This window comes from Zalophus californianus, chromosome 1 (genome assembly GCF_009762305.2).
Source record: "Zalophus californianus isolate mZalCal1 chromosome 1, mZalCal1.pri.v2, whole genome shotgun sequence".
NCBI classification, from domain to species: domain Eukaryota; kingdom Metazoa; phylum Chordata; class Mammalia; order Carnivora; family Otariidae; genus Zalophus; species Zalophus californianus.
This window is the reverse complement of record NC_045595.1, coordinates 64,901,505-64,920,866: the sequence shown is the minus strand read 5'-3', so window position 1 is coordinate 64,920,866 and position 19,362 is coordinate 64,901,505.

Sequence of the window (19,362 nt, the reverse complement as noted above, 5' to 3'; positions counted from 1 at the left end):
CATACCAACACCATTTGTTGAAAACACTATTCTTACCTCATCGTACTTTTCCTGACACCTTTGTCAAAAATCAATTGGCCATAGATGCATGGGTTTCTGTCCTGGACTTTCAATTCTATTTCAAATCTAAATAGACTCACAGTAGAATTCTAATAGTTCTTTAAAAATCAAATAATCATATTGTTTCTCAATCTATTCCAAAATATAGTAATGGAATACTGGCAAACTTATTTTATAAAGGGAACATAAATTTAATTAAATTAGGCACCAAAATATTTAAATCCAATCTAATTCTTGAATTTCAGTGCAGAGATCTTGGCTATTGTGGACATTGCTACTATAAACATTGGGGTGCAGGAACCCCTTCGAATCACTATGTATCCTTTTGATGTGGGTGGGGGAAGGGGTAACTGTGTGATGGGCACTAAGGAGGGCACTTGATGTAATGAGCACTGGGTGTTATATGCAACTAATGAATCACTAAACTCTACCTCTGAAACAAACAACAAAAAAAGAGATGCTCTCAGTCCAGATTTCTTAAATAAAATGTTAGAAACTTAACAACACATTAAAAATAATGCATAGAGCTCATGGAGTTTATTCTAGAAATGAAGAGTTGTTTTTAATAGTCAGCCATACTAATAGTACAAGGAGAAAAATTATACAGTAAACTCCAAAAATGCAGCAGGTTATTGACAGAAATTCCACATTCATTTATGTCAAGCGCACTCACACAAAATAAGAATAATGAATACTGTATTAACATAGTCATCATTTATGATTATATATTATATAAATACACTTCCCCCTTATCTAAAAACTAAATTTTTTCTTGTTAGTAGTGAGAAGATATGTTAAAGGCATAAAACTTGGAGAGCATAAGATAAAAGTATTTACAGACCTGTACCTCTGAGACAAAAGATACATTATATGTTAAAAAAATAAAAAGAAGAAGATAGCAGGAAGGAAAAAATGAAGGGGGGGAATCAGAGGGAGAGATGAACCATGAGAGATTATGGACTCTGAGAAACAAACTGCGGGTTCTAGAGGGGAGGGGTTGGGGGGATGGGTTAGCCTGGTGATGGGTATTAAAGAGGGCACATACTGAATGGAGCACTGAGTGTTATACACAAACAATGAATCATGAAACACTACATCAAAAACTAATGATGTAATGTATGGTGATTAGCATAACATAATAAAATAAAAATAAAATAAAATAAAAGTTAAATAATCTGTGGAATTAAAAAAAGTATTTCTTTTTGCAGATGATATGATTATATACATAGAAACTTTAAAGAATTCATTTAAAAATAAGAGAATTTAAAATAGCACATTTTAAATCAACATACAACAAATTTCCATAATATACAAAAGCAAACAAAAATCACGTAGAGGATAAAATGCAATAGAAGAGGCAATTTATGATAGAAAAGTTGCCAAAGTATAAATTTCATAAGAAATTTACATGGTAAAACCTAATGAAAACTATAAAATACTTATTTATAGCATAAAATTAAACTTGAATATATGGTAAGAAAAAAATACTCTAAAATAAAAAAATCCAATGCCATAACATGTCAGTTCTCTATATTTGAATTTAGAAATGTAATTCATCAGCAATAAAATATTATCAGACTTTTGTTTTCTTTTCTGAAGCTAGATAGCTTTATATTAAAGTTCAGTTGAAAAAAAAATAAGTCAGCAAGTAGAGCCAGAAAAATCCTGAAAGAGAAAAATGATAAGGGGAATGAGACATTAAATCAGATATTAAAATATTTTAAACAATTTCTATATATAACATAGTTAAACACTGACTCATGAATGGAGTACAAAGAACAGAATAGAATATCCAAACATAGATCATATGGCATAGAGAAATTTTATAAAAATTAAAGACGTGTTCTCAATCTGGGGGTGAAATGATGGATTTTTTTTATAAGTGTTTTAGAATAACTGAATAACAATATTGAAAAACAAAGTTGAACTGATTCCTCACATCATACATCAGGACAAATTCTAATTTAATCATAAATTTAACCGTTGAAAAAATAAATTATGCAACTACTAGACATACATCTAAGTAAATTCCTATATAACTTCAATTATGATTCAAAATTCAGAAGCATTAGGTGAAAAGATTGATAAACTTCATTAAATAAATATTAAAATTTTACATGCCAGAGAACATCAAAAGTGATTTAAAAAGATAAATAACAAACTGTGAAAAATATTTGTGACTGTTAAAGATGGGAAGGCAGACTTCATGCAAGGTGGGGCATGGTGATAGGGGTAGGTACCTGCAATAGGGCCTTGCAGCGGGGGAGAGACTGAACTCACCTTTGAAAGAGCATTGGGTAGTGAGCATTTATAGCCAGAAAGGGAAAATGAAGAAGGTTATTTATAGGGATTGAACGACTTCTTAAGAGAGGAAGGCGTGGGTGAAAGAAAGGTCACTTATGGGAAAACAAGTAAGTTTTAAGAAACAGAAGTGGCCCTTAGGAGAATAGATGGTATACAGGACAGTTTATGACAATGTCTATTTAAGTGTGATGTTAACTTCTAGTGATGAAAGTCAGTCTTCCCTCGTTGCTCCCAGGTAAGAGATTTATAGCAATTGAGTTCTTTTGGAAAGCTCCACTTTTAGACAGACAAGAGAGTTCAGGAAAAACGCTTACAATGCCTTCAGCTCAAAATTAATGTTTGTGGCATGATGGCATATTCTGGACCCCTTTAAACCAAAGGGAAATTGCAAATAAATTGTTTCTGCTAATCAATTACTAGTGTCAGAATGGGATTATTATTTAGACAATTATGCATGTATTGATGAATAAAGCAAATAAATAAAAGAAGGTTGTTTTGTTGCAAATGAGGACTGCTACTTTGGAAGAGATAGTTGGACATCTATGAGGTTAAATAAAAATGCTGTGTTACTGAATTTGAACTTAAAGTATCATTATGAGTAACTTTAATGCACACACACACACACACACACACACACACACACACACTCGTTTCCCAAATCTGCATACTGAAACAAACACACAAATATGAGATGCATCTATGTGGTTAGGAAAATCTCTTTAGTTCTGATTCATAATTGGCAATATCATTATGAATCTCTTTAATATTTCATATATATATACACACACGCATATACATATATACATATTTCTTAGCTCTAGACACTGAAACGATCAAATTCTAGTAGACCCCAGTTCTTTGGCATGAAATATACAAATAGGTTCAGAACATCTTTTCATACTAGATAGCAAGAAAGCTCTCAAAGATTCTCAAAGGTCTCAGAATCACAATGAAGAAGCTTCTCCTGGACAAAGATGGGCAATAAGGAATATGACTGCAGTGGATTGAAACCCACCAAATATTTCTAAGCTCACAAGTTCATAATGATATTTCAAACATAAAATAAACATTGGCCAATTTTAGAAGTTGCTAGGAAACATTATATGAAAAATTCATAAAGGGAAAGAATCAACATTCATTCTGCCTCTTCTTTATGAACTATACTTCTAGGTAACTGAATAGTTAATGAGGGAATGTTCTCCCTTTAGAGGTATAAGGGAGGAAAAGTTTTCCTCGACCCTTTTGGGATCCCTGGCTGAGTCTGAAAATTAAACTGACAAAGACAGATTAACAGGAATAAAGCATACACATTTATTTAGTATAAGTTTTATGTGACACAGGAGCCTTCATAAGGAAATGAAGACCAAAAGAAACAGGTAGATCTGAATATTTTTACACTAGGCTTGATGAGAGTAGACAGTCCTGTAGAAATATGATAGGTTATATGAAGTCAGGATAGGAAACTGGGAAAAACTTCAGCAAGGTCTGTTCATGGGACCTGGGAATCTGTTTTTTTCTTTTTCAGAGATAAGTGTGGTCCTTTCCTCTGGGTATACAGAAGTCACCTCTCACATGAAGATTTTTTGACCTGTGTCAGGAGAGAATGGTGGGTGAAGGGAAGAGTGACCTTTCTACCTCTGCCATTTTTCTTAAACTCAAATTGCCATATCCAATACACCAAGGTGCCATATTTTGGGGTAGCATGTCTTGATCTCCATCAGAAGTGATCCAGCTAATAAATGAAGAGAGAATGATAGGATTAGAGTAGCCACATTAGCAATCTATAAGGCATAAGGGATCTTAGTAAAAAGTCTGCTAAAACCTCCTAAGAAAATACACAATACCACCAATAAAGCAGTTTTTTTTTAAAGCTCAAATCTAATCCTAGTGAAAATTCTAACTTGAGCCCCAATTTACAGGTAAGGTGTAACATGATACCACAGTGATGCAATCAGGGAAATCCTGACTATGATATGTTCTGTAGGACATCAAGCTATTTTTTTCAATGAATACATTGAAAGAAAAAGAAAAAATATGGAAGAGAAAACCGTAGATTTAAAAAGATACCGGAAACATATCAACAAATCACAATGTATGTCCTAATTCAGGCAAACCATTCTAATTAATTAATTAGACAATTATGTAAATTTAAACATAGGCTGGATATTTGATTATACTGAGAACATATTGTGCCATAGGTCTTATGATTTGAGAAATGAGAACTGAAAGACAAAACTAATTTGCTGTTACTCAAGATAAGGATAGCACCCAAGGGTAGGAATAAGAGCTGGGCCCATGTTCCACTGCTACAGGTTTTAAACTTACTCTCTATGTGGTCTTTAGAACTGACTTTATGTTTCAAGTCTTTATTTCCTATTCTGCATGTATCTTTACATACGATTGTTTTAAATTGATTGTATTATTGTAACAGTCCTTTGCAAGGTGAACTGTTTCAAAAGTAACAAAATCCTTTTACTTAGGAAAAGGCAGCGCCTTTCTCTCTTTTCTGACTCTGTCCCCCAAGTTCAATTATTCACATTAAGCTTTTTACCTCCTCTTATGACTTGCTATGGAAATCTAGATCAACATCTTTTTAGAGGAGAAAAAAAGGTGAGAAAACACTCTCTTTCAGAGCACAATTTTAACTAAGATGAAAACAGCATGGGTTGTTATCAAATACTATGGAAAGCAGTTAAAGGAGAATTTGCCATGAACAAGAACTGAGAATAACAGGGTAGATTTAGCTTAATAATGTTAATGTATTCTCCCTGTCTGCTTAGGTTTCTATAAATAACACACACAGGCACAAGGCACATCCTTCATGATTAGCTTCTCCCTCTTGACTTAGTTCATCAATTGGTGCCATCAGGCTCTTTTGAGAGTCATTGCTCCTGATTAAGAGAAATGAGCTGGTTCTCTCTCAGGGCTTACAGAGCTGGCAATAAGATGGGAAGGGCCAACTTTGCCAGGCTCTTGAGTGTCTGCAGAGCAGGTGGGGTGTTCCTTATGAAATAAATAGAGACCCAGATTTCCCAATGTGTAATAGAACCACAGCTGTCATTTGAAGCCTGAAATGGGCTTCCAGAAAGAAAGTTAGCCATCCTGAAGCCACTCTGATCCCTGGTCCACTGTGTGTGTGTGTGTATGCACGTGCCTGTGCACAGACTCTGTGTATGTATAGGTGAAATTTACTCATGTTCCTAAATCAGATGATAATCTCCTACCCTAGGATTCTGCTTAGCTTCCCACACTTCCTCCAGTGCACACGCAAATGTGTACCTGAAAGCAGCCTGAGCCATGCCAAAGGAAGGTGAGGGCTAGCACTAATCAAAAGCCTCCAATCAGAGTAAGGAGATGAAGCAGGGAGAATGTCTGGTACCTGAATTTAAGATTCATAGGCTGTATTATCCAGAAAACAGGTCAGAAATGCTTCAGCTAAATTGGTACTGGTCTTAGAGGTGGGCCAAGAACTATTCCATTCTCTACTTTGTTCTGAATTCAAGCAGAGTCAACAATTCAAAGAAATACAGCATGGAAAATGAAATGGGAGAGAGGATGGGTGGCAGTATATTACAAGAGAGGGGCCACTCTCCCAGCTTTGCAGTAGCTCAGGTGTAAATTTAATCATACTTCATTTGGCATATATGCAAGAGAATATTTTTATACTGGAAGCCTTTGAGCATAACTTCCACTAGAAAAAAAATGTTACTTAATGTAATTTCAGTTTAATGATACTTAACAGTCTAATAACAAGAAGGGAAAAGGGAGAAGTAGAGGAAAACAATAGAAAAAAAAGTGTAGGGGCTGCAGCTTCCAGGTTCTCTATTTCCTAGGAAAAAGTGAAAAAGAAAAAAAGGAATTTCTGGTCTTAGCTATTTATTTTCTTGTTGTAGAATTTTTTGAAAGCTAGAACTGGTCTGCATCCCCACCTCCTATTGTGGGCATGGTTTCTACATATGGAATGGAATTATTAATAAGAATTTCACACTTCTAATGAGCACCCACTGTTTTCCTTGGGCCAGTACATTTTATCATTTTTAAAAAGAACATTAATCACATTTGCCAAACTACTATCTGGTTTGATATATGGATTAAAAAAAAACCTTTGGAAGTGATATTTGGAACTAATTTTAGATTTACAGAAAAGCCACAGGAAAGTACAGAGAGTTCCCATAGAGCCTTCACCTTCCTTGTGTTTAGCCCTCTTGTATACCTAAAGTACAGTGATCAAAATAAAAAAAAAACTAACTTTCATACAATACGATTAACTAAATGACAGAGCTCATTCAAATAAAACTAGAAATGATAAAAAAGGAAATACCTCAAGTTTTTAAAAATGATGTAAACTAATTAGCAACAGATTGGTCCTAGAGGGTGAGATTTAGTAAACCAGAAGGGAGACAATAAGAAATGATGCATATCCTCTCATGGAAAAAGCAAAGGGTAAAAATACAGACAAGAGGGTAAGAGACAAGAAGTCCATGAGTGCATCTAATAGACATTTCACTGGGTCCCCAAATGTAGATGAAAAAGAGAAAAGGCAACGTTTGCAGAACGAATAGCTGAGAATTTTCCAAATGTGTTGAAAGACAACAAAGCCCAAATACAATAAAAAGGAAATCTGTACCTAGTTACATGTTATTGAAATGGTAAAACAAAATAACACAAAGACAAAGAATATATTGACAACAGGCAGAGGAATAAGACCAACTTGAGAAGGACTGGCTGAATGACTTCTCAATAGCAACTATAAAAATTGGAAGACAAAAGAAGATTACCTCCAAAATGCTGAAACAAAGTTAGTGAAACCTGGAATCCTATACTTAGAGAAAATAAACTGCATGAATGGAAGTCAGATATAAACATTTACAATAAACAGTTTGAGGGAATTTGTCACTAGCAGATTCTCACAAAAGGAAATCCTAAGGAATGCATTTCAAGTAGAAGAAAATTAACACAGACATAAGGTCTGAAAAGCCAAAAGGAATTAAAAGAAGAGAAAGTGGCAAGTATGTGGGAAAATGAAAATGAACATAAAACATACAAAATAGTAATACTTTGGAAAAATGTTTATTCATGTCTTCTGCCCATTTTTTAACTGGATTAAGTAATCTAGTTTTTGTGTGTTGAGTTCTAGAAGTTCTTTATAGATTTTGGATACTAACCCTTTATCAGATATATCATTTGTAAATATCTTTTCCCATTCCATAGGCTGCCTTTTAGTTTTGTTGATGGTTTTCTTCACTGTGCAGAAGCTTTTTATCTTGATGAAGTCCCAATAGTTCATTTTTGTTTTTGATTCCCTCGACTCAGGAGACATATCTAGTAAGAACTTGTAACAGCTAATGTCAAAGAGGTTACTGCCTGTGTTCTCTAGGATTTTAATGATTCCCTGTCTCACATTTAGGTCTTTCATCCATTTTGAATTTATTTTTATTTATGGTGTAAGAAAGTGGTCCAGTTTCATTCTTTTGCATGTTGCTGTCCAGTTTTCCCAACAGTATTTATTGAAAACACTGTCTTTTTTTTCACTGGATATTCTTTTCTGCTTTGTCAAAGATTAATTGACCGTTAGCTGTGTGTTCCTTTCTGGGTTTTCTATTCTGTTTCATTGCTCTATATATCTATTTTTGTGCTAGTACCATACTGTCGATCACTACAGCTTTGTAATATATCTTGAAGTCCAGAATTGGGATGCCTCCAGCTTTGCTTTTCTTTTTCAAGATTGCCTTGGCTATTCGGGGTCTTTTGTGGTTCCATATAAATTTTAGGATTGTTTGTTCTAGTTCTGTGAAAAATGCTGGTGGTATTTTGATAGGGATTGCATTAAATGTGTAAATAGCTCTACTAGGTATTTACCCAAAGAATACAAAAATACAAATTCAAAGGGATACATGCACCCCAACATTTATAGCAGCATTATCAACAATAGCCAAATTATGGAAAGAGCCCAAATATCCATCGACCGATGAATGGATAAAGAAGAGGAGGTATGTGTGTGTATGTATGTATATATATATATATATATATATATATATATATGACATAGATGGAACTAGAGAGTATAATGCTAAGCAAAATAAGTCAGAGAAGAAAAATACCATATGATTTCACTCATATGTGGAATTTAAGAAGTAAAATAAATGAACATGAGGGGAAAAGAGCAGAAAACCAAGAAATAGACTCAACTATAGAGAACAAAGTGATGGTTACTGGAGGTAAGTAGGTGGGGGTAGGTTAAATAGGTGGTGGGGATTAAGGAGTGCACTTGTGATGAGCACTGGGTGTTGTAGATAAGTGATGAATCACTAAATTCTACACTAAATTCTACACTGTATGTTAACTAACTGCAATTTAAATAAAAACTTGGAAAGAAAAAATAAAATAATAATACTAATGTCTAGAGGGGATCACAAGTCAAAAAATACTGTAGACTAAAATTCCCAGAAAAAAAATAACATGAGTTGGGAGGTGAGAGAGTAGTGTTTACATTGTAATATCTGGCAGGATGATAAATGTTTTGATTCTTTTTGGATATGGGACTCCCTACTTCACTCTACATGAAAACCAATTCCAGGTTAATGGGAGACCTGTATCTGAAAGGCTTCTATAAAAGAATATAGAAGAAAGTCTTTGTGACATTGAGATGTAGTAGGACACAGAAAGAAAGACACTGAAAGCTTTAATCATGAATGAAAGATGATAAATTTAACTTTAGAACATATGAAACCCATTATTCCAAAGATACAATGAAAAGATAAGCTAGTGAGTGGGAGAAGGCACTTGCCAACAGATAACTGAGGATGGACAAATATCTAGAATACTTACAGAACTCCTACAAATCAGTGAGGAAAAGGCAAGCCACAAAATACAAAACAACAACAAAAAACAAACAACAACAACAACAAAAAGGTCAAAAACTTCAAGAGGCATTTTCATGAATAAGAAATCTAAATGCCAAGAAATAAATAAAGATGCCCAACCTTATTTGTGGACAGGAAGAAATCACAATGGAATAGCACTTCACACATACTAGGGTATCTAAAATAAACAAAAACTGTTATTAGTATTAGTAAAGATGACCTAGCATACCACATAAATTCATATTTTTACTTTGGAAATTTGTTTGGCAGTGTTTATATATGTATACTTTATTAGCCAATAATTCCAGTGTTGGATATATATACTCCACAGAAATGTTCACTAAATGTTGATCAAAATGCATGCACAAAATGTTCATAGAGGTTTGGTTTGAAATGGGCAAAAGCTGAAAACAATGCAAATATCTATCAATAGTAACATGGATCACTGAATTGTGATATATTTGTGAAGTGAAATTTTGTACAACAATGAAAATAAATTGATGTTTTTATCCAATGACGTGAATGCATCTTATGTTCATAATGTTGGCCAAGAAAACAAAATATGCTATGAAAGAATATAAGCAATAGGATCCCATTTATGTAAATTTCAAAAACAAACAAAATAGAAATGTATTGTTTGTGGAGATAAAGACTGGCAGTAAAAATATTTTTAAAAAGCAAGAAAGTAATTGGTATAAATTCCCAATTATGATTATCTCTGGGGGGGGGTGGATAGCAAGCTGTAAGGCATAGGCAGAATACTTTTGACACACCAATAATATCTTTCTTGACTTGGGAGGTAGTTACATGAATTTTTTGCTTTGCTATCATTTGTTCAACTTATATACTCATTTTATGCACTTTTTGGTATATTTTCTTTCTTTCTTTTTTTTTTTACAAAATGAGATAAACAAAGTATCTTAACAATCTGAAATTAGATATAGTAAAATTATTCTTGAATTTTTGGACCAAACCTAAGGAAAAATTCTGAGAGGAGCAGGGCTGGCTATGTATAAAATGTAGAAGTTTTTGCTGAGAAAAGCATAGATACAATTATATGAAATTTCTTTATGCTTTGTGAATAAATGAGTGAGGCATAAAAAATAAGTGAATTTTGCTTTACCAAATGCCTTTCACAATTTTTTTTTCATAATGGAAATTTCATTGTCTAGTGGAGGAGATAACAGCACTGATTTTAAAACCTGACATGGGAGGGGCTTAAATCTCTCTACATACTTGTATGAGTATGCAAATGAATAACAACTTTATGGAGTCAGTTTCTTCCTTCTAAAATTTGGATAACATAATTTATCTCAAATACAAGTTTTGAGAATTAAGAAAGTTCCCACTTCAAGTTATGGTGTGTGGTTGATATCTTATAGTGATAACTATAATAATGTGATGATATTTGTATTTCTAATTGGTGGCAGATAATATAAAGAGCTGTCATTCTTAGAGATATTCTCCAAAGAAATCCTAGCAAAAATGGGAATAATGGAATAGTGGTGCTTACATTGCTGCATTGTAGGAAATGTTAAGTGAGATCCTATGAACAGGTTCCTTGATACTAGAAGACATTTCAAGGTGGTGTAATTGAACCCCAAATCTGAGTTGGTGTGCCCAATGTGCAGTGAGATAATCTCTGAGTTAAAGTTTGAAGCAGAGAAAACTTTTATCATCAGGAGGGCAGCCCAACAGAAGGCAGGGGATTGACCCCCAAATCTGCCTTGCCCTGTCGAGCCAAAGAACAGTTTGTAGGATTAACAATTATGTGGAGTTTAGGGAAATTGATGGGTTTTGGAAGTTTCTGAGGGGGTGCTGAAACTTCTCAAGGTTATGCAATGTCCTTGGCCTCCTGGAGCCATCAGGGTCCTGCTTCCTTACATGTTAACCTCACATCTTATATCGGTTCTGTAAGACAGACATTATCAACTGGCATCCCACCCCTGGTGCCTGTAATTAACCTCAGGAAAAAGAACAAAGGACAAGGTTAATCCTTCTTGTGAGGCAGTGAAGGAATGTGCCATGTGCAGCATGTGAAGTTACTATGGAGGGAGAGTCTGGTAAGGTTTAAGCAAATAAAGAAACATGTACCTGGGCTCATTGGGAAGAAGAATTTAATGGATGAATTGTTTTCAAAAGTGTAAACAGTGAGGAGAGATCAGAAGTAAAAATGGAGAAGCTTAGGGCTGGAAAGTGCTGGGCAGTGAGGTTGTGGTTGCAGGAGCCAGAATATGACCTCTGAGTGAGAGACCCACAAGCCCCCAGTTGCCCTGCAGAGACGGAGCAGAGTAAAAAATACCCTGGCCTCATTCTCCTCTCCTCCTTCAGTATCCTATTTGTGTTCCTTATTGGCAGGATTCAAGCTAAAGTGCAATAGCAAGGGAATCTGTAGGGACAAAGAGTAGGGGAAGATGGAGAGTGGCTGCAGAGGCAGTCATAGATTGACCAGTACAGTAGGGTCTTGAACACAGTGATTGTCATGTAATAAACACTCAAAAAACAGTACCTCTTATTATCAGATGACATTTGTCCTTTCCACTGTTATTTCATAACATTGTATAGAAGGAGAAAGAATAATAAATTATGATCTTATGATGCTTTTCCCTTCCCCTGGTTTATCTGGGACATCTCACTTTATTGAAGCCTGTATTGAAGTAATAACTTCTCTGTGAACTCTTTTGTTGTCACCAAGGCAGGATGAGAAGTACCTTCTCTATTGTTCCATGGCACATCTCAAGTGGAACCCCTGGGTACAGTGCATTATAATTACATTTTCAGGTATATGCCTCCTCTGTGATCTGTGACTTCTGAAGTCTGGTGAGTCATCATCACTTTATAGTATAGAGAAAATCCCCTTGTCTGTCCTAGTGTCAGCTCTCCTGAGTGTGGTAGACCTCTTCCATCACTAACAGAGGCCCAGGACAGTGATTGCTATGTCTGGCGTAGGCAAGGTGAGGGAGGCTTAAGGCAGGGTAGAGAAGGGTCACCATCACCACTCATAGTGGGAAATACCAGAACTTTGTGTGGTATGTTATGTGAGGGAGTAGAAATTGGCAATGAATGTACACTTTGGAAAAACTCTTCCTGTGTGATTGAAATCTGTATCTTCAAGAGCCAATGTAGTCCATTTTCCATCTTGGAGTTGTTGCCATAGTGATTAATGCACTGTCATTGTTCTTTATTGAATTAAGTCCCTACTCTATGTAAATTTTTGGTACATCCTCCATAATTGTGGTTTTTCCAAATATATAAAAAGTATGTCTTGTTTTAAGTTTTTGGTACATCCTTGCTTTTTCTTTTTCCACTACATACGGCATTTTTAATGCTTTAATTGAAACGTATAGAGTTGACATGGATTTTCCCTTTACTGTCTAACTTCAGAGCTATAATAATTTAATAATTACCCTCTCATTACTGAAAGTTTGGTTGCTTCTGTGCAACTGTTTTGAAAGCATTCATATAAAAGAGCACACTGAAAATGATACTGACAGTGCAAAGATACAATTTCTTGAAAAAAGAAAGTGTATATTCCTATTTTTATAAATCTATATATTCATTTTCATTTCATACATATAAAGTTTGTAAATGTACTCAAAATACATGCTAACATGTAAATGGTGGTTACTTTTATCTAGTTACTATCATCTACATTTTTTTTTAAACCTATGCTTTGTAAGAAGAAAAAATGCAATACAATTTCACTTTTAACTGGTTACTGGCTTCTAATGTTTGCTATAGCATTTCTGAACGTCTAATGGCAGAGAACTAATAAAAACTAATCCAGCCAAGAAAAAAAAAGAAAAGACGGTTAACATAGGTCTAGAATGTTGAGGAAAAATACCATTGGGTATTAAATTACCTTCCCTTGAAAATACAGAAAAATTGTATTAAGAGTCATCCTGTTTAGGGTTGGCATGAACCAGAAAACAGAAAACCTCACTCCATTATGAGGAAATCTATTTTTGGAGTTAACCACAACATTGTTCCTCTTTCCCTTCCCTCACTTGTGCCTTTTTCTCTTTTTATTCCTCATTCGTTGTGCTGCAGTCAATCTTAAGAAACAAGATATAAAGTAGTGTGCATAGAGGATTATAATTTCTCATAGTTTTCATTGGATCAGGTGCAAGAGAAACAAACTGGAGGGTTGAAGGATGTCCCTCAACTCCACCAAGCGGAATGGTTGCATGTTAGGTGTTGTGTGCATCAACTTGTCCCTTAGTTCTAATGTGCTACACATTCTGAACAAACAGGCAGGGAATTGGGCCAGTAGAAGATGTCTCCTCTATGTTGCTAATGTTAAACCTGAAAAAATCAGTCCTCATTTAAATATTAATTTTTAAAACATTTTATGTATATCTAAAAGGTACTGTAAAACAATGACTCAAGATTCTGAAGACATGTTAGTTAAAATGATAATCTATGAGAGCCAGATTACAACTTAGTGTGAAAATTCAGTATTATTATAATGCTGAAAGCAGTCTCTGTTGTAGGACTGGCTCAATATCTCCCTTAATATTTTCCTCCTAAGCCCAATTGCTCTGAGAACCTTACACATTGTACTTCAGGTTCCTAATGTGTAAAATGTGGACTATTACAATACCTTCACTTCACACTTGTAGTGATGGCTATAAAAGTTAATAAAGACCTCAGTGTATAGGTAACATATAGTAGATTATTATTGTTTCTCAACAGGTGGCAAACAGACAAGGTTCTACAAGGAACGATTATTCTGAAATACAAATGAATTATATAATATAAAGGAAAATATTTAAAACCAAAAATGCAAAAGCTTTCTTCTAAACTTGATTTTGACTTAATAGAGAATCAAATAGATATCAGCTAAAAATGAATGAATGACATGTGGATCAAAACTGGGAGATTTTTGTAGAATACAGTAAAAAAAGGACAGAGGATCAATGACAGAAAATAACATCAATAATAAATAGAGAACACAAATCCAACTTATAGAAAACTAGAATTATTGAATAAGACATTTTATGTGGAAGGATCACAGAATTATTCAAAAATAGAATTGAAAAAGATTTCCCATTTGAAGAAAAATGTATGACAAATGAAAGAGATGACCAAACACTAGAAAAATTACTGAAAAGGAGTCACATCTAGAATAAAGCAAATCAAATGCTTGATTTATAAAATTTAAAAAGAATCATTCTACATTCATCCAGAACACTGGAAGAGGATTTAAAATTACTTAGGCACTGGGTGTTATATGAAAACAATGAATTGTGGATCACTACATCAGAAACTAATGACGTATTGTATGGTGACTAACCATAACATAATAAAATAAAATTAAATTAAAAAAATAAAATGACTTAGGCTGCTCTGCAATACTAACTGTGAAAAATATGGAAACCACATAGAGTTCTTTTGCAGGGGGTGGCTGGGTGGCCATCAGTTGAACATCTGACTCTTGGTTTCAGCTCAGGTTGTGATGTCAGGGTTATGAGATCAAGCCCCACATCAGGCTCCCTGCTCAGCATGGAATCTCCTTAAGTTTCTCTCTCCCTCTCCTTCTGCCTGAGCTCTCTCCTTGCACTCTCTCTCTCTCTAAAATAAATAAGTAAATAAATAAATCTTTTAAAAAAAGAGAGTTCTTGGGGTGCCTGGGTGGCTCAGCTGGCTAAACAACTGCCTTCGGCTCAGGTCATGCTCCTGGAGTCCCAGGATCAAGTCCCACTTGGCAGGCAGTCTGCTTCTCTCTCTGAACATAGCCCCTCTCATGCTCGCTCTCTCGCATTCTCTCTCTCTCAAATAAATAAATAAAATCTTTAAAAAATAAAAATAAAATAAAGAGAGTTATTTGGAAGGGGTAAGTATTGGTGAGAGAATAATTTTAAAATTAGTCAAATTATCTTTCAGATGGTAGAACAAAAGAAATTACAAATGTGTAATATTGCCTAAAATATATTACTACTTCATTATATTAAAAATATTTTAATGTCAGTGGGCTGGAAGTTGAAAAAAAATTCAACTGTAAAGAAAAGGATTAGTAAGGATCAAAGCCACCTTTTGAAAGATTCAGGTCGAGAAAACGTGAAAATATGATAATTTCAATTAACAATTAATTATTGAGAATTTTTTTTAATTTTTTTATTATTATGTTAATCACCATATATTACATCACTAGTTTTAGATGCAGTGTTCCATGATTCATTGTTTGTTCACAACACCCAATGCTCCATGCAGAACGTGCCCTCCTCAATACCCATCACCAGGCTAACCCATCCCCTTCCCCTCCTCCCCTCCAGAACCCTCAGTTTGTTTTTCAGAGTCCATCATCTCTCATGGTTCGTCTCCCCCTCTGACTTACTCCCCTTCATTCTTCCTCTCCTGTTATCTTCTTCTTTTTCTTTTTTCTTAAAATATGTTGCGTTATTTGTTTCAGAAGTACAGATCTGTGATTCAACAGTCTTGCACAATTCACAGTGCTCACCGTAGCACATACCCTCCCCAATGTCTATCACCCAGCCACTCCATCCCTCACACCCACAACCACTCCAGTAACACTCAGTTTGTTTCCTGAGATTAAGAATTCCTCATATCAGTGAGGTCATATGATACATGTCTTTCTCTGATTGACTTATTTCACTAAGCATAACACCCTCCAGTTCCATCTACGTCGTTGCAAATGGCAAGATCTCATTCCTTTTGATGGCTGCATAATATTCCATTGTGTATATATACCACTTGTTCTTTATCCATTCATCTGTCGATGGACATCTTGGCTGTTTCACAGTTTCGCTATTGTGGACATTGCTGCTATAAACATTGGGGTGCACGTACACCTTCGGGTCCCTACATTTGTATCTTTGTGGTAAATAACCAGTAGTGCAATTGCTGGATCATATGGTAGCTCTAATTTCAACTGTTTGAGGAACCTCCATACTGTTTTCCAGAGTGCTTGCACCAGCTTGCATTTCCACCAACAGTGTAGGAGGGTTCCCCTTTCTCCACATCCCCGCCAACATCTGTCGTTCCCTGACTTGTTAATTTTAGCCATTCTGACGGGTGTGAGGTGGTATCTCATTGAGGTTTTGATTTGGATTTCCCTGATGCCGAGCGATGCTGAGCACTTTTTCATGTGCCTGTTGGCCATTTGGATGTCTTCTTTGGAAAAATGTCTGTTCATGTCTTCTGCCCATTTCTTAATTGGATTATTTGTTCTTTGGGTGTTGAGTTTGATAAGTTCTTTATAGATTTTGGATACTAACCCTTTATCTGATATGTCATTTGTAAATATTTTCTCCCATTCTGTCAGTTGTCTTTTGGTTTTGTGGACTGTTTCTTTTGCTGTGCAAAAGCTTTTTATCTTGATGAAATCCCAATAGTTCATTTTTGCCCTGGCTTCCCGTGCCTTTGGCGATGTTTCTAGAAAGAAGTTGCTGCGGCTGAGGTCGAAGAGGTTGCTACCTGTGTTCTCCTTTAGGATTTTGATGGACTCCTGTCTCACATTTAGGTCTTTCAACCATTTGGAGTCTATTTTTGTGTGTGGTGTAAGGAAATGGTCCAGTTTCATTCTTCTGCATGTGGCTGTCCAATTTGCCCAACACCATTTGTTGAAGAGACTGTCTTTATTCCATCGGACATTCTTTCCTGCTTTGTTGAAGATTACTTGACCATAGAGTTGAGGGGCCATTTTGGGGCTCTCTATTCTATTCCATTGATCTATGTCTGTTTTTGTGCCAGTACCATACTGTCTTGATGATGACAGCTTTGTAATAGAGCTGGAAGTCCGGAATTGTGATGCCACCAGCTTTGCTTTTCTTTTTCAACATTCCTTTGACTATTCAGGGTTTTTCCTAGTTCCATACAAATTTTAGGATTATTTGTTCCATTTCTTTGAAAAAAGTGGATGGTATTTTGATGGGGATTGCATTGAATGTGTAGATTGCTCTAGGTAGCATTGGCATCTTCACAAAGTTTGTTCTCCCAATCCATGAGCATGAAACGTTTTTCCATTTCTTTGTGTCTTCTTCAATTTCTTTCATGAGTATTTTATAGTTTTCTGGGTACAGATCCTTTGCCTCTTTGGTTATATTTATTCCTAGATATCTAATGGTTTTGGGTGCAATTGTAAATGGGATCGACTCCTTGATTTGTCTCTCTTCTGTCTTGTTGGTGTATAGGAATGCCACTGATTTCTGTGCATTGATTTTATATCCTGCTACTTGACTGAATTCCTGTATGAGTTCTAGCAGTTTTGGGGTGGAGTCTTTTGGGTTTTCCACATACAGTATCATATCATCTGCAAAGAGTGAGAGTTTGATTTCCTCTTTGCCGATTTGGATGCCTTTGATTTCTTTTTGTTGTCTGATTGCTGTGGCTAGGACTTCTAATACTATGTTGAATAGCAGTGGTGAGAGAGGACATACCTGCTGTGTTCCCGACCTTAGGGGGAAAAATCTCAGCCTTTCCCCATTGAGAATGATATTCGCTGTTTTTCATAGATGGCTTTTATGATATTGAGGTATGTACCCTCTAACCCTATACTCTGAAGAGTTTTGATCAGGAAAGGATGCTGTACTTTGTCAAATGCTTTTTCTGCATCTATTGAGAGGATCATATGATTCTTGTTCTTTCTTTTGTTAATGTATTGTATCACGTTGATTGATTTGTGGATGTTGAACCAACCTTGCAGTCCAGGGATAAATCCCACTTGGTCGTGGTGAATAATCCTTTTAATTTACTGTTGGATCCTATTGGCTAGGATTTTGGTGAGAATTTTTGCGTCCATGTTCATCAAGGATATTGGTCTGTAATTCTCCTTTTTGATGGGGTCTTTGTCTGGTTTGGGGATCAAGGTAATGGTGGCTTCATAAAATGATTTCAGAAGTTTTTCTTCCATTTCTATTTTTTGGAACAGTTTCAGGAGAATAGGTATTAATTCTTCTTTAAATGTTTGGTAGAATTCCCCTGGGAAGCCATCTGGCCCTGGGCTTTTGTTTCTTGGGAGATTTTTGATGACTGCTTCAATTTCCTTAGTGGTTATAGGTCTGTTCAGGTTTTCTATTTCTTCCTGGTTCAATTTTGGTAGTTGATACATCTCTAGGAATGCACCCATTTCTTCCAGGTTATCTAATTTGCTGGCATAGAGTTGCTCATAATATGTTCTTAGAATTGTTTGTATTTCTTTGGTGTTGGTTGTGATCTCTCCTCTTTCATTCATGATTTTGTTGATTTGGGTCATTTCTCTTTTCTTTTTGATCGGTCTGGCCAGGGATTATTGAGAACTTTTTACTTGACAGTCACTGGTGTTAAAAATAGAGATTCAGGGCGCCTGGGTGGCTCAGTTGGTTAAGCGACTGCCTTCGGCTCAGGTCATGATCCTGGAGTCCCGGGATCGAGTCCCACATCGGGCTCTCTGCTCAGCGGGGAGTCTGCTTCTCCCTCTGACCCTCTTCCCTCTCGTGCTTTCTATCTCTCATTCTCTCTCTCTCTGAAATAAATAAATAAAATCTTTAAAAAAAAAAAATAGAGATTCAACAGGGAACAAAACTGAAAACATGAAACACTACATGTCATAAAATAATAAATGAATAAAATAACTTATACTAAAAATTCCAGATTATACTCATAAAGATTTAGAGCAGTATGATGAGATTTTTTAACATACATATGACTAGGGCGGAGGAGTAGGAGACCTGGGTTTCGTCTGGTCTCAGGAATTCAGCTGGATAGGGATCAAACCATTCTGAACACCTACGAACTCAACAGGAGATCGAAGAGTAGAATAGCAACAACTCTCTGAATAGAAAAGCGACCACTTACTGGAAGGTAGGACGTGCGGAGAAGTGAATCCGAGGCGATATTTGGGAGGAGAGACGGCGGGGGAGGGGGCCTCCGTCGGCCGCTTTTGACAAGAGATAGAGCCGCGGAGCACAAAATCGGAACTTTTAGAAGTCAGCTCCGCTGAGGGACGTCGCTCCAGTGGCTAAGCGGGGGGTGGAACCCTGGCGGGACAGTGTGGTCTCAGGACCCTCGGGGTCACAGAAAGACCGGGGGTGCCTGAGTGCGGCAGAGCTCCCAGGTATCAGAACGGGGAAGCCAGCTGCAGAGACAGAGCCGAGGTGTGGGCTCTCAGCTCGGGGTGGCCATAAACTGTGATCTG